Source organism: Delphinus delphis, chromosome 13 (assembly GCF_949987515.2).
Source record: "Delphinus delphis chromosome 13, mDelDel1.2, whole genome shotgun sequence".
NCBI lineage: Eukaryota > Metazoa > Chordata > Mammalia > Artiodactyla > Delphinidae > Delphinus > Delphinus delphis.
In genome coordinates, this window is record NC_082695.1 from 54,540,679 (window position 1) to 54,565,065 (window position 24,387).

Consider the following 24,387-nt stretch of genomic DNA (forward strand, 5'->3'; position numbering starts at 1 on the left):
GGAAAAGATGTATGAGAATTTTTGATTTGTAAAATTTTTATTTCTCTCTATTTGTTCTTCTCTCTATCTCCCTCTCTCTCTCTCTTTTTCTTTCTTTCATTATCGCCAGCAGGAAGAAGATACCAGAATATGTTTGCATGTTCATTGGAATAATACAGTCATTAGGGATAAAGATTAGTGATAAAGTGGTGATGTTGGAGTAGGAAGAACCACTAAGGAGCAAAGTTCTCTTGGTAGCAAGAGGATATAGAATCCAGAGCATAAAGTGGACATGTAGAGTTTTTTAGGAACATGAGAAGTCATCCATTAATTTAATTCTGTAATATTTATTTTTCTTTTAGGTTACAGAATATGATTAAGTAATGCCATTATGGATATTGTGCTGTGTTGTCCAGATTTTACCCTTTACAAACAAAATATTCACTCCCACCAATGCTGGGGGAGTCCATGATAGGCAGAAGTTTTTAGCTTAGCCTCACTCCATGGATTGGCTCTTCTGAAGAGACTAACTCACCCAAGGTCTTGCCCCCTTCCAATCATTTGACCAATGACTGGTCAAAAATCTACCTCATTTGCTCCACATCTGAACAACTGTGTAGAAGAATTCCATGTCCCAGAGTCCTCCAAAGACTCAGTCAAGGCATTTTCTAATAATTAATATGCCAACTTTTGTCAAATCCTTCTCCTTCACTCACACATGAGTACTGATCCTGAGAACAGTTTCCAATAATCTTTATAGGCAAATATTTATCTCAGAGTCTGTTTCTTGAAAGCCAGCCTATGACAATTGGTATCACAAATGACCTAAAAAGAAGACCTTTGTAAAATTAAGATTTTGGAGTTCTAGGTAATCTGGCAATAAGAACTCCACCACCTGCAGTAGTTATAGAAGCACGGGTGGCTTCTGGTTTGGTAGTACAGCAATTGTTTAAACTCCTATAGGTATTGAACTGAAATGGTATATTGATAGAAATAATGAATTAGCAGTGCTTGAAAATTATAGGGAAATTATAATTATAAGAGCTATGGGATTTAATGGCTGTTGCTGTGGAGAGAAAGACAAAGAAAGGCTAAGGGTGATCCCCATCAACAAAGGCTAAGCATAAATCTTAGACAGCATACTTGTCATAAGTAGTAGAAAGACTGAGAATTGGGCCTAAGGCTTAATTATAAGCATAGAAAAACTGAATTTTCAACCTTAGTGGAAAAGTAAAAATAGTGTGTCCATGAGAAGTGGATTGAGAGGTTTGAATTGATGCACTCAAAATCGAATCCTCTGATTCCTCTAAATTTTCTGGACTTTAAAAGTTGCCCACTCCTCTGTGTTAAAGGCTAGCACTCCTCCCATACCTGAAGATGCTTCAGTTTTCTGCCTTGAAAGACAAGCTCTTACTTCATTTATTTTCCTGACCAATAGACCAAAAAAAAATTAAACCACAACATAACCTATTCAGAGAAATGTTGAGACTGCTAGGAGAGAAAAGGGATCTTACCTTGAAGGAGTTGAAAGACATAACTCCATATATAGGCAGGAGTCAAAAAAGTGTGTATGGGACAGATCCTGAGGGTGATGATTCTTGGGGAGAGAGCATAATTTTAGATAAGTGAGAATTTATTGACATAGGAGCACTCTTTCATAATGTAGGATTTCACACCCTGGAAAGGATCATGGAATACAGTACTAACTCACTGCTAGGATGGAAACTTGGAGGAAAATGCTCATAGAAAATGATATAGGAATGACAAATCTACTGTGGCAGGTGAGTGAAGAAGAAATCAGTAGGCTCAGAGATTGAATATTCTACATAAAGCTAAAAAGACTATAAGATGGCCATCTTCTGCAGGAACACCCAGAGATAAATCCTCTTTGTGTCAAAACAATAAGAGTATACTGGTGAAAGGGACCTCAGCATCACGAAGAAGCTCAGTGGTGGCTGTCCTCTTGTAGATCAAGGATGATGACTGGAGATACTATTACATGACTGGGCTCATTGAACAATGGAGTTGATAGGATCCCCATATAGTAGATGTCAGATGTCAGTCAGTATTCAATAGACAGAAGAAAAGTGGGTGAAACTTTTATAATAAGCAACCAAGTCATAGTGATAACCAGGAAATCCACATCTGTAAAAAACTATGGAGATGGTTCATAGAGCAAGACATACCTATGGGCAAGATAGGCCACCAACAAAAATATTACTTAAGGTACATAAAGAAAGAAAATCAAGTATGGATAATCAGGAAGGTAATGGCTTCTGCCTCAATAGAAAATCATGATTCCCTTACCAAAATTTCAGACTTCATCCCCCCCTCTTTTTTTTTTTTTTTTACTGTAATCCATGAACTGAAAGAGAAACTGGATCTTTGGGGAAAGCAACCCTACAACACCATGAGAAATATATATGCTAATGATGCTTTCAGTCTTTCCCCAAGGAGATCAGACCAGATGAACAAGAAGTGGCAAGTGCAATGAAGGCCTTTGAGGAGACAATTCTCCATGGGTCTCTAGCATTTCTGCATGTTAACAACAGAGGCACTAACTACATTTTTTTGGACTATCTTTTCAAGAACATTTGGAAAATGTAGTGTCTCTCCAGAGCAAAAGGTATGTCTGTCTTCTGTCCAGGATAATAAAGACAAAGTCCTCTCTGGAGTACAAGTCAGGCAGGGTTACTACTCATTTTAAAAGAATTCAGTTCATTGAGCTCAGGGTCCCTCAGTCATGATGCAAACCTGCTGTGCACACAGCATTCACCTGGGTCCCTTCATATCACTGCAATAGGTTTTGGTGGCAAAGAAACTGATGCAAACATGTTGCTCACAGTTGTTGCTAGGTTGTTGGTAACACAATCCTTTATCTCTGATTCAGGGGTTTTGTATCTTCATCTAGTATCTACAAAGCTGTTACAAGCTAACAATTTTAGCTTGCAAGTTGGATAAAATCTCAAATCCTTTACAGTTCTTAACAAGGACTTCATAAGATTCAGAGACTTATCATATCAGTAAAGTCTTTCTGGCTCAATATTCTTTTTTTTTTTTTTACTTTTTTTTAAAATATTGGAGTGTAGTTGATTAACAATGTTATGTTAGTTTCAGATGTATAGCAAAGTGATTCAGTTATACATATACATGTATCTATTCTTTTTCAAATTATTTTCCTGTTTAGGTTGTTACATAATATTGAGCAGAGTTCCCTGTGCTCTACAGTAGGTCCTTGTTGATTATCCATTTTAAATATAGTAGTGTGCACATGTCAATCCCAATCTCCTTAACAGTCCCTCCCCCCCACACTTCCCTCTGATAACCATAAGTTTGTTCTCTAAGTCTGTGAGTCTGTTTCTGTTTTGTAAATAAGTTCATTTGTATCATTATTTTTAGATTCTGCATATAAGCAATATCATATGATATTTGTCTTTCTCTGTCTGACTTACTTCACTCAGTATGACAATCTCTAATCCATCCATGTTGCTGCAAATGGCATTATTTCATTCTTTTTAATGGCTAAGTAATATTCCATTGTATATGTGTACCACATCTTCTTTATCCATTCCTCTGTCGATGGACATTTAGGTTGCTTCCTTGTCTTGGCTACTGTAAACAGTGCTGCAGTGAACATTGGGGTGCATGTATCCTTTTGGACCATATTTTTCTCTGGATATATTTGGGCTCAATATTCTGGAGCATAAAACATCATTACACTTGTCACCTCCCCATACTAACAAGGAGACATGTGTCTTTGGGTTCTGGAAACTACATTCTCTACACTTTGGAATATTCCTTTGATGTGTATATCAGATGACATTAAAGGATGCTAAATTTGGTGGAAGGAACTCTGCAGCACACCTAAGCTATGATATGAGCAGTACCTCCTTCAGAAACAAATGCTGTATGGAGTACATGGAAAGCCCTGATAGAAGAATCACAACGTAGCTCACTACATTGTGCAAGACCATACTGGCTGTAACAGAGACTTATATGGCTTTTTGAAAACATTTCCTGGCTTGAAATAAGGCAAGAGATAAACGACCATGTGTCATGAACTGGGGTTGAGACCAGAAATACCCATTAAGAGCTAATACCACAAACTAGTAAGATTTGGTGTTATCAATATTGATCAATTTTAAGATAGAAATAGTATGTCTAAAGTGAGTCATAAACAAGTGTGGAGGTCACAAGTAAGATGCATTAGTAGATGTCCCAGACCCATGTGTCACCCACAATGTTTCCACTAGTGTCTCTTCCTCAGCCCACACCTATGATTGTATGAGGCCAACTCCATATGACCAGCCAATAGGGGAAGAAAAAGGCTGAGTTTATTTCACAGTATAAGAAACAAACTCATGCCATGGCTCAGTATAAGGGCACAGACCAAAAACAGACTGTAACTACAATGCATTCCCTCTCAGAGGTCACAACAGAAACAGTGGTGAATGGAAACCACCCTCCCATCAATAGTCAGAGGTTAGTGTAGTGCACCTGGCTATTCCATGTGTGGAAAGACAGGTGGCCTGAGGTAAGAATTTATACATAAAGACGTGAGCAGTGACACATTACTTGGCTGTTTGGAGCCATGGAACTGGAATGGGAAAGATTAGAAGATCAAGGATATGTAAGTCTGAGGAAGAGGCATATGTGTGGTCACAGTGTGCGAACATCTTTGTAATACATGCCAATGCCAGTCAAAGAACATCCATTTCAGAAGTCGCTACAAAGCCAAGTAGACAGAGTAACCTAGCTGATGTCAGTCACCTTTGGTCATTGACTACCTAATGCATCTGGAGATTAAGGAAAAGATCAGAACTACACACGAAAAAATAAGATTTATCAGTTTATTCAATCTATCTATTACATTTCAACTCATCATGTCTTAATTTCATTACTTTGATTAGGTTAACATTCACCTGGCTACAAGGAACCTGGCTGTGCAGTGGGATTCCATCTTCTCAGCAGCCCATTTTCCATTTTGATCCTTATGACAATCATTATGGAAAAACAGGCAAAATATGTCTAAGATAGAAAAGACGAAAAAGTTACAAACGTTAAAAAATTTAATGAAAGTCTTATAATTATGTTTACAAACTCTCGTACTGGAATCACTGTATATGTTTTTAAAACCATTTCCACACTTTTGTTTGAGAGTCCACTGAACACTGATTTTTTTTTCCCCAGAAGATAGAATTGAAGACTTAGTTACAGTGTAGGCAGTATATACATAGAACTAAGTTCATAAGATATAGGGTCCAAATAATAATTTTAAAAGTGGTTATGTCCTATATTACATTTGAGCACGGACAAATTATTTTGCCATCTACGTAAGAATCTGTTTATTTTTTTAATGGTTTAAATGATGTAATTTAGAGGAAGTATTAATACATAGTCCTGTATAAAGAAATCATTAAATAATCTAATAATATTATTTATAATTTCTATGCTAAAATAGGAATCATGGTGGTTAAAACAGAATGTTGTGAGGATTAAAAAAAGATAAATATATTATTTCATATTTGATGCACAAAAATGTTGTTATATCTTAACTCTTCTTTGGTGATATTATTAAAAGATGAATCTTATTTACATTATGATCACACTTTGTATTAGCTCAGTATTTACTTAAACACATTTCTTATTCTCTTACCACAAAAATAATAATAATTCAACATTTTAACTGTACATAAAGTATAGTGCTATCTAACATATTAGTTCAGTCTTGGACTGACTGGAGTTTTGTGATAATTCAGACTGTGGTATATTGGAATACACTTTGCAATGGAACAAAAGTCTTTACTGAGAAAATGGAGAATATAAGTAGTACCAAAAAGGAAGATTTAAAGTGCTTAAGAGAACAAATCCTAACAATTCTTTAATTATTCCTACCAATGGGAATACTATTGAGAGCTTACAATGTGTAGGCACTATACTAAATTTTTAAATTGAATTTTTATCAATGTTTTACATGCTTCTAGGTTTTTTTTAAATCGTAATAATCATGCACAAAGTTTTATAGAATTCATTATTTAAAAAGCAGTTTTCTGACCCCTTCTCCATGCCCACATTTCTTATTACCCAGAGATAACCACATTTTGGTCTTTTAATAGATTTGTTTGTTATTTTCTTCTACATGTCTAAGTAATATTCTTATATGATTACTTTGTGATTCTTTAGGAAGATGAGATCTTAGCAATCTTTCTCACCTCATTTACCTTCAAATATGTATACTCTTACTGGACACATAGAAGAATGAAATTAGAACAATTCCTTGCACCATATAAAAAAATAAACTTAAAATGAATTAAAGACCTAAATATAAGACCTGAAATCATAAAACTCCTAGAAGGGGACATAGGCAGAATTTTCTTTGGCATAAATAGTAGCAATATGTTTTTTTGGATCTGCCTTCTAAGGAAAAAGAAATAAAAGCAAGAATAATCAAATGGGACCCAATTAAAAGCTTTTGCACAACAAAGGAAACCATTGACAAAACAAAAGACAGCCTATGGAATGGAAGAAACTATTTGAAAATGATATGACCAACAAGAGGTTAGTATTCAAAATACATGAACAGGTCATACAACTCAATATCAAAAAAACAAACAATTTAATCAAGAAATGAGCAGAAGACCTGAGTAGACATTTCTCCAAAGAAGATACATAGATGGTCAATAAGCACATGAAAAAATGCTCAACATCACTAATTATTATAGAAATGTAAATCAAAACCACAATGAGATATCACCTCACAGTGGTCAGAATCAGAAATTCTATCATCGGAGAGTCTTCAAATTATAAATGCTAGAGAGGGTGTGGAGAAAAAGGAACCCTTGTACACTGTTGGTAGGAACGTAAAATGGTGCAATCACTATGGTAAACAGTATGGAGGTTCCTAAAAAAACTAAAAATAGAACTACCATATGATCCAACAATTCCAACCCTGGGTATATACCCAGAAAAAAACAAAACAAAACAAAACAAACAAACAAACAAAAACACTAATTTGAAAAGATACATGCACTTTAAAGGTCATAGGAGCACTAGTTACAACAGCCAAGACATAGAAGCAACCCAAGTGTCCATCAACAGAGGAATAGATAAAGAAGATGTACTATATAGATATATACAATGGAGTATTACTCAGTCATAAAAAATAGTGAATTTTTTCCATTTGCAGCAATGTGGATGGACCTAGAGAATATTATGCTTAGTGGAATAAGTCAGAGAAAAACAAATACCATATGATATTACTTATATGTGAAATCTAATAAATAAAATAAATATATATAGCAAAACAGAAATAGATTCACAAATATAGAAACTAAAACTATAGTGGTTACCAGTGGGGAGAGGGATGGGGTAGGGAATTAAGAGATAAAAACTACTATCTATAAAGTAGATAAGCAATGAGAATATATTATACAGCACAGGGGATTATAGTCATTATCCTTTAATAACTTTTAATGGAGTATAATCTGTAAAAATACTGAATCACTATGCTGTACACCTGAAACTAATATAATATTATAAATCAATTATACTTAAATAAATAAATATATATATATATACACACACACACACATTCTTCCTGTATCTCCATCATCTAAAAATAATGTCATAATTTAGATTAAATCTATATTAAATGTTAAGTACCTTTTTTTTTGCTCTTAAGTTAATAATTTTCTAATTTCTCTTGTGTTTACTATATAGTTTTTTAAAATTAATTTTCACTAATTGATTCCATCCTTTCCTCATTTTGTTGAAATTTTGTTTCAAGACATTAAGATCATTTAGGGATTCTCTCTGTGTCATCTTCTTGAAGCAGCCTTTCCATGCATCTTCTGACTTGCTTCAGTCTGGTTGACTGGCCTCTAGAACTGCTGTCCAGCTGTCTTTTCAAAATCCCTTCACCATCATCCAGGGGATTTCCTTTGCTTCTCTGTTGTGTCAGAATATATGTACCATTATGCCATATCTCCTTTTTTGGTTTATTTTCTTGTTTTTGGTAAAACATATTATGTTGTCACTTTGTAAGAAAGCATCATGGACTGAAAAGTTTTGCTATCTCACATGTCAAAAATGTCCTTATTCTACCTTCATTTTTGATTGATAGGGATTAGGTATAGTGTCATAAGTCGGAAATAATTTTAGCTCAGACTTTTGAAAACATTTCACCATTGTCTTTTAATTTTCATTTTTGTTTTGTTTTATTTTGTTTTAAGAAATCCAATACCATTTTCATTCTCAATCTTTAGTATACAAACTTATTACTCGCTGGAAACAAAAATAATCTGCTTGCCCACATTTTTCTGAAATTCAGGATTCTGTGTTCTTGTAAATGTGTATCTTCATTTGTTTTCTTGGTCCTTTTGTGGGTCCTTTCAACTCAGCAACTCAGTTTCCTTGGTTCTCAGAACTGTTCTTGATTTATTTTTTATTGTATTCTTTTCTTTGTTTTCTATGTGCATTCTTTTTTGAACACTATTTTGAAGATATTGGACCTCCTTTACTGGTCTTGTAATTTTCATGTTGTTTATTATTTTTCATCTCATTCTTTTGCTACCTTCTGTCTGAGGTTTTGTTTTCAAATTTATCTTTCAATCCTTTTATTATATTTTCATTTCTTCTATTATAATTTTTATTCCCTAAAACTCATATATGTTTCTTTTAATGTTCTTTTAAATTATCTTCTTCTTATTTCATAGATTATCTATCTCTTCAAGTTTACCTGGATACTGATCTTCTTTTTTCTCTCTTAGGATAATAAAACTATATATATATTTTTTGAAATTTATTTTTCCCGCATAGTCTCTTTTCCCAAATATTTGTTCTTATTTGTTTATTCGTTCTGGCTTCTCTCCTGGTTATCATTTGCTGTCTACTTACATTTACAAGGGTAAACTAAGATACTTACTGGAACCTCTGAATTCACTGGGTGGGAATCAACTCTAATGTTCACTCAGTGTATTCTAGTTTAGCTGTTTCATTGAGCAATCATCTATGTCAGCACATTTAGAAAATTTCCCATGAGCTAATCATACTTTCCAGAAAAGTCTCCTGTGTTCTTCTACCTGCTGGTCAGCAAACTGGCTGAAAATCCGGTGGTTAAGTTGGAAAAGAAGGCTAGGAGTTCTAACAATCACTAACATTGTGGTCTGCAGTATGGTGTACCTTCCCACAACTGTGCTTGACATTGTCCAGTCTAGATACCACTGCTTACTTTCTTCAGAACATAAAATTTCAGTCTTCTAATAGGATGAGAGGTTGTCATTACTTTCCTATGCAAATTTGGTGAAGGAATCTGAGAAGAGTTTAAATTAGTGTTTCTCAAAGGCAGATATTTATTGACATTTAGGGCTGGACAATTCTTTGTTGTATGGGATTGTCACATATAGTGCAGAAATATATCATTGCTAATCCCAACCCACTAAATGCAAAAGCACCCGTTAGTCATTGCAATATCCAAAAACACACTCCCATATAGGCACTACTCCCTGGAGAGAAAACTGCTTAGGTAGAGATGTGATTTCTGAACACACTTTATCCACTCTTCTTATGTTAAGCCCAATATAAATCCCCTCCCAAAGATACTACTCATTCATGAGGTTTTTAAAATTTCTGCCAGAGCACCACCAATTCTGGAGGTTTTCAAGAGTTCTTCATGTAAATTGAATTGCTTCTTCAATTTATCCACTGCTAATTTTGAATTCAGCTTTTGGGGGGTCTGATAAATTATTTAATATCCATCAACTTTCCAGCGTTATTGCTGTTGTTTCCTTTTCTTTTTTTTCTTTTTGTGGATTGGTATATTCTTAAAAGATTTCCTTATTGTCATTTTAGTGGGGGTTCAGCAGGGAATGGAAGCTAATGAACACATCTAATCTACTCATTTTAACTGCTGCAATAAATCCCTTTTATGTGTTATTTCATTTCTGTCCACAACAACCATCTGAAGAAATAACTCAAGTCATCTCCATTTTTTAGCCAAGGAAACTGAGGCCTACAGAATATACTCCTTGCATATGTGGTCCAGCTATTAAGAAACCGAGCAGCACATTTTAAGCCAATTCTCTGACACTCTGCTTAACGCTCTCAGAGGTTTTTGAGGGATGTTCTTGTTTGCCTGTGGGAGCAGGGTGAGCATAGTGCAGGCAAGAGCCTGGGGGCAAGCTGTAGTTTCAAGAACTGGAGTATGAATTCTCTCCCAAGGCATCACAGGCCATAAAGAGTTAGAGGTACCTTTTTTTTTTTTTTTTTTTGGCCCTCTAAACCTTGCTGATCTGCAAGAGCAGAGCCCAAGATGGCCTAGAAAGTCAGCCTGTTTTAGAAAATCTCTTCAGATTGTGCCATCTGTGAGTAACCTTCACCATCCTACTTTCCTCTGCTCGGACCCTATGCCTTACCTCTATTACTCATTATTGGATGGAAAATTTTAAATATCATTTTATGAGGGGGTCAAACACTCCTTAGAAAATATGACTAAAGTAATAAACTATTTCCTAAAACTAATTCCCTTACACAAAAATTTCTGCTTACATTTTTTGGGAATTTGCACATCCTCCAAATCCCATCTGAGAGCCCTACAAGTCTATAGATTCCTTTATTTTAATATTAGTAGAACTATATTCTGAAAATCACCCACCCCAAATTTTACTTTTTTGTATATGAGAACTAGAAAAGCTAACATTTTTCCCCAGGACTTCTAAAATATGCTTTTGAAAAAGATCCTTTGAAGCTACTATAGGCAAAAGTTATTTTAAGTCACTCTTACCATGTTTTTTTCCTTCTGTTATAATGAACAAGTGAACTTCTAAAAATTTCAGCTTATAATAGTGGTTATGAGAAGGAAAAGGGAAATAAAGCTGTATGGAGGCTTGCTGTATTTCATGAGATTTTCTAGAGGATTCTCTACTGATAGAGTAAAATAACTTCAACATTAACCTATTTTCCTCCTGACATTTTATAGCTCAGGCAATCCACAGTAGGCTTGCTTCACTAAGTATGCTGTGATGATTAATTTTGTGTGTCCATTTGACCAGGCCATGAGGTGTCCTGATATTTGGTCAGGGTTATTCTAGGTATTTTTTGAGGGTGTTTTTGGATGAGATTAACATTTAAATTAGTAAACCAAGTAAAGCAGATTGCTCTCACTTATGTGGGTGGGCCTCATCCAATCAGTTGAATATGTGAACAGAGGAAAAACTCTGACTCTACCCTGAGTAAGAGAGAATTCTTCTTGTTTGACTGCTTCATTTGAGACATCAGTTTTTTTGTTGTCTTTGAACTTGAACAGAAACATTAGTTCTTCCTGGATTCCAAGCCTGTTGACTTTCAGACTGGAACTACACCTTTGGCTCTCCTGCTTCTCAGATCTTCAAACTTGAGCTGGTATTACACAATCACTTCTCCTGGGTCTCCAACCTACCAACTCACCCTGGAGATGGTGGGATTCATGTGTCCATAATTGCACAAGTTAGCTAGATAATTCATATATATTGTGTATATTTCATATCATATATATATATATATATATAAAATCTCCTACTGGTTTGTCTCTCTGGAGAACACTAACTAATACATATATGTTAAAGAGGAGGAGACTTAATGGATAGGAAAAATCGTTTAAATTCCAAGGATGGTACACACTTTTCCTGTTTGAATAGAAGATGCCCAGTGCCATGATGCAAGCTGCACAGGTAATCCCAGCATACTCTGCAGAGCAGAGCTCTGTGAAGGCTCATGATGCATTTATTGTCCACAGAGTTATCACTTCACTGGACTTTAACAAGCAAAATATTTAATTTATCTGCAGGTCAAATTAGCATCCTGGCTTTCCTTATTACATGAAGGCATTTTTTTTTTTTTCTCTTGAATAGAAGAAAGCAATTTTTTTTTTCCTCCCATCATATCAGTGATTTTTTGTTTATGGAAACAAAGAAGATGCACTTTAAATATATAATTGCTTAAATGTTCTGTTTTCTGCAACTTGATATATCAGTAAATATAAGGAATCATACATCAAAAAGGGCTAGATTCAAATTCCAGTTCTTTCCTTTATTAGTTACACGTATCCTATATCCTATCCTAAATCACATATCCTATCTGTATTTTAGTTTCTTATTTTGTTAAATATAGAAAATAATACCTTAGACTATTTTTCTTATGGAGCCCTTATGAAAAATAAATGGGATAATGTATATGAAATTATATGTAATATGTTTTTGATAATTAGTATTAATACACTTTAGCACCAAAAAAGAAAAACAACAACAACAAAAAGAAACAAAAACAAAGAAATGCAAAATAATTTTTCTGAGGGGGAAAAGATACAGTTTTTTCAGCACAAAAAGAAGATTGAAGACCATTCATATCAAACCTCTAATGTTATGACATATTTTTCCTATATGAGTCTATGCATACTTATAGTTAGACCTAATATTTGTGTCTGCAAGCATATAGGTACCTATGTTATAGATTTACACAAGCATATTGGAACTGCTTGCTTCCTTTCTCTGAGCTTAGCTGGATGATTCCAGAATGAAAGGGATACTGATTAATCCCCAACCCCCCTACAGGCCTAAACATCAATGGGGTTAGCTCAAAAAGCCTGAAAAAGAGACAGAAAGATCACAGAATGTTAGAGCTAGAAGCAGTCATCAAATCCAACTCTCCCCACCCCCATTTTGCAAACTCCCTAAATACAGAGAGAAGTTTTCAATGATCTTTTGAGTCAGGGAGAGAGCAGGAACTTCAAGTTGGCCTCCTAACTTTCCATCCCATGGCCCACTTGTTCCACTCACCCTACACTGCTCTGATGGTGGTGTCCATGTCTGGAGGGGAGCGTCACGATCTGCTGCCTGTAGTTTACTTGACTCCTTCTCAGCACAGCTGAATTGTCACATGAAAGACTTTCCTGGCCTGGAGTTTGTTTAACATCTGTATGGAAAAAGGGCACAAAAACTGTGTTTTGGGACCTGGAGAAAGATGATTAGAAGTAGGGGAGGATATGTAAAGATATGAGATATTTTTATTTTCTGAGAACTCCTTTCTTGGGAAGGTCACTATCCAGGCCCCATGTGTGGTGTGAAGGAAGTACTTTCCACATATGGTAGCTGGCTCTTGCAACCACTGTTTTTTTTTTTTTTTTTTTTTACTGTCTCCATAGCTTTGTTTTTTCAGAATGTCATAGAGTTGGACTCATACAGCCTTTTCAGATTGGCTTCTTTCACTTACAAATATGCACTTAAGGTTCCTCCATGTCATTTTATGGCTTGATAGATCATTTGATTTTAGTGCTAAGTAATAGTTAATTGTGTGGCTGTACCACAGTTTGTTTATCATTTACCTATTGAGGAAGGACATTTTGGTTGCTTCCAAGCTTTGGCAATCATGAAAAAAGCTGCTATGAACATCCAAGTGTAGGTTTTTGTGTGAACATAAGTTTTGAAGTCCTCTGGGTAAATATCAAGGAGTATGATTGCTGGATCATGTAACAAGAGTACGTTTACTCTTGAAAGAAATACCAAGCTGTCTGACAAAGTGCCTGAACCATATTGCATTCCCACCAACAATGGATGAGAGTCTTGTTGCTCCACATCTTCACCAGGATTTGGTGTTGTCAGTGTTCTGGATTTTGGCCATGCTAATAGGTGTGCAATGATATCTTGTTGATTTAATCTGCATTTATCTGATGACATATGACTTGGAGTATCTTTTCATATGCCTGTTGACCATGTGTATATGTTCTTTGGTGAGATGACTGTTAAGATCTTTAGCTTGTTTTTTAATTGGTTGGTTGTTCTCTTAATATCGAGTTTTAAAAATTCTTTGTCACATGTGTCTTTTGCATATATTGTCTCCCAGTCTGTGGCTTGTCTCCTCATTTTCTTGATAGTGTCATCCACAGAACAGAAAATTTTAATTTTAATGAAGTCCAGCTCATTGATTCTTTCTTTCATGGATTGTGACTTTGACAATGTATGTAAAAAGTCATTGCCATACCCAAGTTATTTAGATTATCTCCTATGTTATCTTTTAGGAGTTTTATAGTTTTACACTTTACATTTAAGTCTGTGATTCACTTTTGAGTTAATTTTTGTAAGAAGTATAAAGTATTTGTCTAGGTTTTTGTTTTTGTTTTTGTTTTTTTTGGCATGTGGATATCCAGTTGTCCCAGCACCATTAGTTGGATGGACTTCTTTTCAACCAAACATTTTAAAGCAAAGGACTTTGGAATTAGCCCTGTATAAGAGTATAAAGTTCACTTGCCCTGCTTTGTCACTTTCTCTTTCTATGCTGTTTCCTCAATTATACTATTTGTTTAAATTCTCAGATTTGTGTGCTTCCTCAGGCCTACTTTAGAGGGCAGGAAAAGGCTACTTAACTTCCCAAGGTGTTCAGTAATTCACGTTCTTCCTCTTTTAAGATTGTTTTCACTTTAAGAGTGCTTGAGGACAATGGAATTTATTCCTTAAAAAGGAAAACTCTTTACTGGTTACATTTTCAGTTCTGTCACCAGGTTCTGTGGCATGATGGCAAGAGTTTGAATTATGATAAAGAAGCAAGAATTTTGTAACTTTGGTTTCTCTATCATTATTTTTGCCATAAATTCTCATTAAAGTTTCATAGCCCAGAGGAGAGTTGTACATTCTGTGGATAGTCTGCAATTTTCTGAACCTTTGAATATTTGTTGAGCCTTACTAGAGACTTGTGGATAATGCTGCATTCAAACGTATAATATCCATTACTATCACCATTATTAACACGTACATAAACAAAAATCAGGCAAATATGTTAAAGAAAATGCAAGAAATAGCCTATCTGTTCTTTATCCTAACATTTATTAGATTAGTACCCCAAACTGTGAGTTCAGACACCCATACTTCTTCTTGACTTTCTCCAGGTTATGTTATCATTCTCTTGACTTTGCCCCTGTGACATGTAGTATTTCTTGGCTTATTCCTTCAAGAGAAACATCTAAGCTCTGAGTGTCTATTCCTCATCCTGTGATCCAACACTCTACAGTTATTTTGAAGACATATATCAAACAGCACAACATTTTAGTAGTAGCTGCCAAACAGCTCTTGATTGTCTGCAATAGCTACTCCTAGAAGTTATTCAGCAGTCAAATTGCCTGCTGCCTTGAAATTAACTGTGGCTTGCTCAGTGGAAGATATTAAATCCTACTTGCATACCATACTTAAAGCAGAATCTTTTCTTATTGTCTCCCCCTGACTCTTTCCCCACTTTCACATTTCTTGCCATCACAATTGTAATGTTTATCCATTATTTATTGTCCTCCTTGGCAACATTTCCTATACATGACTCTTAATAGATATTGATCAGGAATTATGGATGTATTTCCAATTTTGGAGTCATCTTTGAATAGTTCCTCCTAAATTTTCAGACACTTTAGGACTAAGGTAAAGATTCTTATGTAAGATTAGAAGAAAAATTGCAAATAGGAATCACCACAAGTCCCTTTTCAGAATGCAAACTCTCCCCAAAAAGAGACACCAAGTTGTATTCTACCGGAGCCAAATTTATTTTCCCCTACATCTTGAAGGGATATTAGATAACTAGATGATTGTGTGTAATATTTATCTCATGTTCTGAAAGTTTCAATGTTTTATCTTCTTTGATACTCTTCCAACAATTTCATTCCATTTCCTTTGAAGCTAACTTCATTTAATACCTCATGCCTCAGACCACGTAAATACCCTCAAGACTTCTTTTTCTGTCTCTAATCCCTCTAGCCTAACTACAGGCTCTCCTTTCACCATGTTTACTGTCCTAAAGCACAGAACGTTTTTAATCTAAGTTCCCAGTTCAGGACCCTGAAATGTCTTCCAATATCTAGGGAAAAATCTTGGCATTCGTGAGTTCAGTGACATTCACAAGTGCTATCATCTCTGCTTTTTCTCATGGTTCTCCTCCATGTGAATCACTTGCACCAGGCAGACAGGTCAGTCCAATGTCCTACCAAAAAATTCCTGTGGGGATTCAGCTTTTGTGTGTAACTCATATCCACATCAATCCTGTCTTCCTGAAAAGGTCTATTATTTCCCCCTACTTAGATCTAATGCATCATCCAAGTCTTAAATCCAATTTTTATTTCTCTGTGAAGCCTTCCTTAGCAATCAAAAAGAATTTCCTACCTCTTATCTTTAGTCACTTTTATTGCTTACATTAAGCATGTTGGCATGACTTAGTCATTAGTGATTCTAGTTATTTTTTCATATGTCTCTTTTGTTTATCCCACTATACGGTAAGTCCCACAAAGAAGTCAGAGTAAGCTCCCAGTTAGACATATCTGATTGTATCTTTCCTTTGTCTAAAACTCTCCAGCAGCTCCCCATTGCAGCTAGGATAAAGCCATATATATATATATACATATATGGACCTTTACTCCCTGGCTCATGCCTACTTCTCTAGCTTTGTCTATAACTGTGTTTACCTTTTCCTCTCCTTCAAATTTGAAGCAATGGATCTACTTTACTGATTTTAGATTTTGTCTCCAGTCCTACATACAATCAGTCATCAAATCCTTTTGCTTCTACCTGCTAAATATCTTTGGAATCTGCCCACTTGTCCTCATCCTTATTGCCACTAATCTAGAATATGCCAACATTTATTCTTTTCTGGAATAATAACTTACCCTCTTTCTATCCTGAGTGATTTTATAAATTAGAGTGCTGAGTTTGAAGTGATTCTGAGTTATCAAAAAAGATACCTAGAGTATGAATTTGAATATTCTGGGGTAAAAAATAAAATTGGAATCATTGTCAAATTGTTAATCATAGTAATAGATGACAGGAACTAGGAAGAGGGTAGAGAGTGAGTCAAGAAGAAGGCATAAGTCAGAATACCAAAGATATCTAACATTTAATAAAAGTAATCTGAGAAAGAGCAGGCAGAGAAGGAGAGGAAAACCAATCTAGGCGGGTATCATGAGAGACAAGAGAGACAAGAGAGAATAAAATAAAATTTATAATGCCGAATCCTGAAAACAGATCCAATGCAGATGAGGACTGAGATGCAAAGTATCACAACTCTGTGAAAAAAAACAGGTCAAATGTACCGTGCATTTAATATATGCCAAAAATATATTGGTTCATAATTGTTTATTTAAATTTTGTAATCCAGCGAGGTAGCTTGCTGTCTATGAAGGGGTGTGGCAGTAAAGAGTGAAGTTCTTTTGAGATGTAGGATAAAAGAGACTGTTTTGTTGTTTGTTTTCTTTTCCCAAGTTGGGAGAGATTTGAGCAAACATAAGTGCTGATTGGCATGACCTGTAGAAAACCAGGAGTTACAGGGGAGAGAGGGGAAGATAGAGAGCATGAGTTCAGCCAAGAAGGCAGGAGGCAAGGGATGCAGAACCCAGGTAGAGGGACGAGTATCAGCAGGAGCATCACAGTACCTTCCATTTTTCCCTGAGCAATGGCCAGATGAATGAATGGAGTTTCCTGGAATTTGATGAGTAGAAAAATATGCTGTTTATTTTTAATAGCTTCATTTGGGGGAAAATGTTGGAAGTGAGCTCGTTTGCTGGCATACAGATGTTAAATGTTGTGGGAGAAAAAAAAAAACAAAAAACAAATGGAGCCAGTATCTCCTGTCTCCACTTTCTTGACCCCTCTTGTTCATTAATCCCTTATTGTCAACAAATTGACACCTTGGTCTAATACAATGTTTTATGTCAATTATACCTCAATAAACTGGAAAAAATAAAGATCAAGAAGTGATCAATACATTTGGAATCTGAAGATCTGGGTTCACATTACCCAGCTTTGATGATTTTCCTACAATAACTGAATAATCCCCTTTATGCTACTAAACTAAGTTCATAGTGTCTGACTTAGAGGTTTGCCATAGTGACACTTACCTGGGGCCTGCCACATAGTAGGCATTCCAAAAAGTTATATTTAAATCTGAATCTGCATTGCCCTCCATCTCACTCCTTTAACTTATTGAATTAGATATCAGTAATGAGCTATTTCAAAGCTTTCTGCCAACAGCCATTATAAGGATAAAAAGGGGAACGAAAGAAAAATCATCACTAAATAGACAGTGCTATTCTCTGTAGAAAAGAAGGCACTCTGACTTAGTGCCCACCAAGCCCGGGACCATTAATGAAGCCTGGCTTCTTTTTCTCCTCACAGCAGCCATTCAAAAGAAGAAAGTTCTGCTTGGCAAGGAAGTGCTATTTTCAGAGACAAGATTAGGCTCATTTTGGTCAGGAGCTGTGCTTCTTCAGTCCTGGCATCTCTGAAGATTAGGTTAAAAGGTAAGAAGGAATGACTCAGAATAATTGCATTGCTTTACTTGTGAACTTTAAGATCTTTTAGTGGAGGAGTTTTACAATCAGTGATAGGTAGTCATGGAGAGAGAAAAGGTACAATCCCAGGGGACCAAAGCAGCAATGCCTGACAGAATTTCTACACAAAATGAAGCGTGGCCAGCCTTGCTGTTTTTTTCTACCTCCCCCAATTTCACAGGAATACTTTTAATATACCATCATCTTCCCAGTTTCTGAAAACAGATTTTATTTTTCTTATTCACCTTCACTGTGTAAGTGTATGTCTTCTATAAAATGGATTTTAGAAATTCCATTCTGAGATCAGGTATATGAAAGTAAAGCACATGTAAAGTTTAATGGTTATTTTATAATTGGGAAAAATAAATCCCATAACGATGTCTCTGGACCAGAACCCAATGTCTTTCCCCTGAGCAATGATCAAGCCAACTATAGAAAATCATTTATTGATCCCTTATTAGATTTTTAGCTTAATGCTGAGCTACTTGGGAGATGCAGAGAAATAAAACAAGGCATTTTCTAGACTTAGGAGTTTACATTCTACTTGGATGGAAAAGGCATGGTTCAACTGCACACTTGACAATAAGGAATAATATATAATCATGGCTATTGAAGTGTAATACATAGCTACTTGTACTTATGGTTTTCATTTCCTTACTTTTTCCCCTCCTGTGTCCATCTACCTAGGTCCCAGAGTCAGACACTTGGGGGGAATCTTTGATTCTTCCCTTTTTCTGATCTCCTATGTCCAATCAATTTGCTGGGTCCTATGGTTTCTACCCTTAAATATCTCTGGAATGTGTCTACTCTTATTTGGTCCATAATGTCATCATCCATTTGAGGCCACCATCTACTCGTACCTGTAATACAATATTTTGATAACTACTTACCTGACTTCCAGCCACATCCTTTGCCAATGCATTCACACTAATGAGCCAAAGTGACCTAAATGTCAAATACTACAATGTCCTAAGTTTCACAGATAACCTCAATCTTTCACACATTTCTTCCTCATGCCTGTTTAATTGATTCTCTTTAAAACCATATGATAGCTCACCCTGGCTCTTAAGGAGACTGGGCTCCTCATCGCTTAGGTACTTGCTTCTCTGGTCCCAGCTTGACTCACAAGACTTTTTTCCAACCACTCAACAGAAGGGTGTATAATATGGGCCCACAGACTTCCTTTCTGCTTCTCTCCTGCCTTCCAGCCCCATGCCACTCTGGCCATATTTCACTTATCTCCATCTTTGGAAGTTATGGCACCAATATGTTGTATTTTTATTGTGTTCTGCCCTCAGTCTTAACTATCATCACTTATTGTAAATTTGTATTCTAGTCTTTGTCCTCAGCTCTATAGTTCAATAAGAGGAGGGCTCAGTTTGACTTATTCATTTCTTACCATATGAGGCTAGATCAGTACCTGGCATTAAGTAAATAGCTGATAATCAATAGTTGTGTGAAAAAATGTGGGACCGAGTGAAAGCAAAGACAAAGTTCTGTAAGAGAATGGTAACTTTTATCTATAAACCAGCAGCAAAGGATTGAGGTTAGCTGGGGTTCAAGAGAGCCACACAGAGCATTCCATTGTGGGAAACCATATGAAGAAAAGCACTAGGAAAATTCTGTCAGCATGATAACGGAAAACACTGGTCTGATAGAAGCAGTAGGTGAATGCTGGAAATACTGGGAAATTGACCTAGGGGAGGGAATACAGTTAGGACTACAGAAAACCTTGACAACAGTAAATATATTTATATTTAATGAGATAATAAAATGGAATATTTAAAACATTTGACCTATCATCTGGAACTTGTCAGGGAAAGAAGGAGAAAAGCTTGTGTGAAGGGCAGTAAAACTCTACTCTTTCCCCATTCAGATACTAGAGCAGCAAGAGATCCTCTTTCTACAATCCTTGAATTGGACAGGAATTTTTCTCAAATCTGTGATTGGCAGGCAGGATGCCTCAAAATGTAAGTTCACAAGCCCTGTGGTCTGATGGATAAATCTAAAGCAATGTACTTTTATATCCCAGCTGTGCAATATCAGTCAAGTTATTAAACCTCCCTGAACCTCAGTTTTCTCCTTTGAAAATGGGAATACAAATAATTGAACCCACCTCATATGGCTCTCATGAGGAAGAAGGAATATAGCTCAGGTAAAGTGCTTGACTCATAGTAAACATTCAATGAAAGTACTTATTATTTTCATGACATACTGTACTTCTTTTTATTATTTTGTGTTTGCAGTTTCCATTCTAAGATAAAAAGGTTCAGTATGAGTTATGCACCCTTGTTAAATTAGTTTTCTATTGTGGTTTTTGATTAAATGTCATGTAAGAATCAAAGTAGAAATAAATAATCATGCAGACAAGATGTTACACCACAAAAGAGCTGCAGAACACAAATGAGGGGAATTTTACCTTTTGTGTCACTGTCTAATTCACCTGAAGGACTGTGAGACATTCAGAAAAACTTGATATTCTGTGAATTAGTAAGCGAGTTAACTCATTTGATCAAATATTCAAAGATGATAAATCAACAAATGTTCTCTATTCATTTATGACAAATATGATTCACACAGCACACAATAATTCAGATGACAGCAGACACACGTGGAGAGCCTGTTTAGCCCTCAAAGCAGAACTACATATAGGGCTGCATCAAGGTGAATTAACAGAAGCATGCTCTGGGATAGACCACAGCAAAGCTGGAGATTCTGTGGTGAGGACAAGAAAGCCGAGACCCAGAAGAACAAGGGAAACAGAGTTGACAGAGAAATTGGCTCTGAAAAAAGATGTTAGTTTTCTCCAAGTCAGTTTCCAAAGGAATTATCAAGCTCAGCCACAGATCCATATGCACCAGTATAAGAAAAGGCCAATGATTGTGCAGAGCAGAGTCCAGGACAGCAATGTTTATTGTAGTTAGGCAGAATACCATCTTGTTGTGGGAGAACAATTCATTCGTATCAGATTCCCAGCCAATGCCTGGGGCCATGATGAGAGGAATTCAGCCCCTTTGGGAAAGATCTAACAGGAACTAGATAGGGAAATAACATGCAATTCAAGTTGACTGACATGTAAGGAAACAGATTAAGAGCCTATTTGCTTGTTTGTTTGTTTTACTAGGCAGGATAAAAGAGCAAAGAAAGGTATAGGAATTAAATGTGACTTAGTAGCGGGACAGACCATATATTTCAATAGAATACTTTTACAGAATCTAAAGTTCATTCTTATTCCACTAGGTATTGCAAATATTTGGTAGCACAGCTACCAAGTTCCACTGCTATGTTAGGAATTGATAACTTCCCAATTCCTAACTGATAAACTTTGAATCTCTGTCAACGTTTGCTCTTATAATAGGGCCATGGACTTGTGGTTCTACCCATAAGAAAGTTCAACTTCAGGGACGTGAAAAATGGCACAATTAAGAGAATCAAAGCAGTGACTAGAAACCTCCAAAGTACAAGTCAGCGTGGTTGGACCTATGTGTCATAAGACAACACCATGTTATTTACTAAGGAGAATGATGGAATCAACCATCTCTACCCTCTATTATTATGAGTACTGGGAACATTTTTATTAAATTGTATGTTGACTTGGAAATGAGATGAGAGCTTCAAATGTTTCTGATTGAACTGTAGTACTTATGCACAGGTAGTTCTTGGAATCGTTATTCTGGTTATTTTACAGTTAAATATAAATTCTTAGAAAAGAAAGAATGGCTAGTGAAAACCAAAGGACTATTTTTTCTTGTTTATTTGTTTCATTTGCAAATGAATGTCTGTGTTCTTAGGATGGTAAAACATGTTTTAAAAAACCTAACCATTACTTTTCTCTCACTTATTTAAAAACTCCTTTAGAGGAGCATTATAGCTTTTGGTTTCTTCTCCATTGCTTGTATGTTTCTTAAAAGCATTTTGTATGTGCAGAATATCCAAGTATATCCCTACATAGTTGATAATTGCCATGTATTTTTACCCTTTATGAGGAGATGCATAACTAGGGTACCTCTTGAACTCAATGGCTTAATGTAGCATTGAAAATTAAAATAAAATGCTATTGAACACTTGAGAGAAGCTAATTGGTGAAGTATAATGGTTCAATATCAATAAAAATAAATTTTGATATGATCATTAGAAACCATCTTTAAAAGTCATCTGTCTTCATTAAAGGTCATGGCAATGGACTAAAAGGCAACTTCTAATAATTATTTTTCTTATCTTTAACTTCTTTTAACTTTTCTTAGGTGATAATTTGCAAAAGAAGTTCACACTTCTTTATTTAAATATAAAGCTTTGTGAAACAAACAAACCAAAACCCTCTAATTATTTAGGTGCCACATTCTTTTGACCAAATCTGTCCTTGTACATCTATGTGAAGAACTTTTCCTATACTAGCAAAGGATCTTGTATTCCAGAAAACAAAATGTACAACGAAAAAATATTTGCAGTTGTTTTAAAGAACAAACACACTTTCAAACTCATTTTTTTAAACTGCTTTCAATAATCTCCATTTTCAAAGTGTAGGAGTTGAGACTGGCTGAGAGGGGCGAAAAAGGGATTATAAAAGCTCCACACGACTTGTCTCGTTTGGCACATCTACAGTTGAATGTTTTAGCTTTCCTGCCAGGATGGTTAAGTTAACACTTAATTAGTATGTGTACCAAGCAAAACATGCTTCTGGGCAGCACATTTTTTTTTTTATTTCCCCCCACTGCCCCTCAAATAAATAGCCTGGTTTCTGCCCAAAATATTCAAGGAAAATGTTGTGCTTGCCTGGGGCAGAGGCCAGATGCCTCAACTTCCAGCTTCCTTCCATCAAAGCTGTGCAGTTTGGAAATTAAAATCTACAGCAATAATGAAACGTATTAAAATGCAGGCAAAGTCTTGAGGGCTTATAATATGCTAAAAACTGGCAATGCATGTTTACATCCATATATCAACTTGGATGTGCTGAAAAGATTTAAAGTGTAAAATATGCAAATATGTGTCATATTGTCACACTTGGTCTCTCTAATGGAACTCCCTTTCATCTCAAGTCGTCTTAATTTCATGAATATTACATGGCCCTCACACCTTTTACTCCTGCTGTTGCTAGGCTGAGAAGATTATGAAAATATGTTAATAGTAACTTTCATCAAATAAAAGTTGCAATATTCCAAATAAAGCATTTCTCCCCTCCTCTCAAAATACAAATGGTGAAGCGTTTCACGCTATTTTGTTTCCCTGTGGGAGACTAGATAACTATAGGCCAATTAAATTAATGAGAACAGACCATGTGAATGGCAATATTTGTACATAATCCTGGCTGGCTGCATATATAGATAGATATATAGTGGTTTTTAAATATTCTTGAGAAATGAAAATAGTCCCAGCTCTGGGGTATTGATAGTGTATAGAGATGATTTTTAAATTAGGCTGTCTTACATAAAAGCCCATGATTTTATATTTAATTGTTGAAACACTATGGGAAGTAGAAAGGCGAGGGGAAGTTTGAGGAATCTGTCTTCATTTATGAAGGTGAAGAACAATGATAATATTGGAATTTCAGATAATCCTCCTCTCCCAAAAAACACACATAAAAGAATATACTCTGTCCATCTCAGGCACATTGTCCCGAAAGTTTCAGAATGACAGCCTTGTTCCTTTATACTGACATCTGTTGAAAGGCTCATTTTGATGTGCCTTACTGACATCGTTATACTTGGTGGCTGCAAAACAATGAGAATCATTCTTTTCTAGACCTAATTCTCACCAATGGAGAAGAACTAGTAGCTTTGTATAAATAACAAGAATCTTATACTAAGTGCCAACGTGGATTTCATAACAGGGAAAATATGAAAACAAGAACTTGGAGTTTATTTAGAACTTTATTTTAGAAGAGCACTTGTTTTAATACATTTGGAGAAAAGATCATTTTTAACCCATGAAGAGTTATTCTATACATATTTAAAGGATGGGAAACTAAAAAAGTGATATTCTGACAACAATTGAAATGAGAAAGTTACTAGCTCTCTGGCCCAGGAAACCTTCATATGGGCTCTGATCCTTTAAAGTGTTTGCACAGATGATGAAAGGAAGGACAC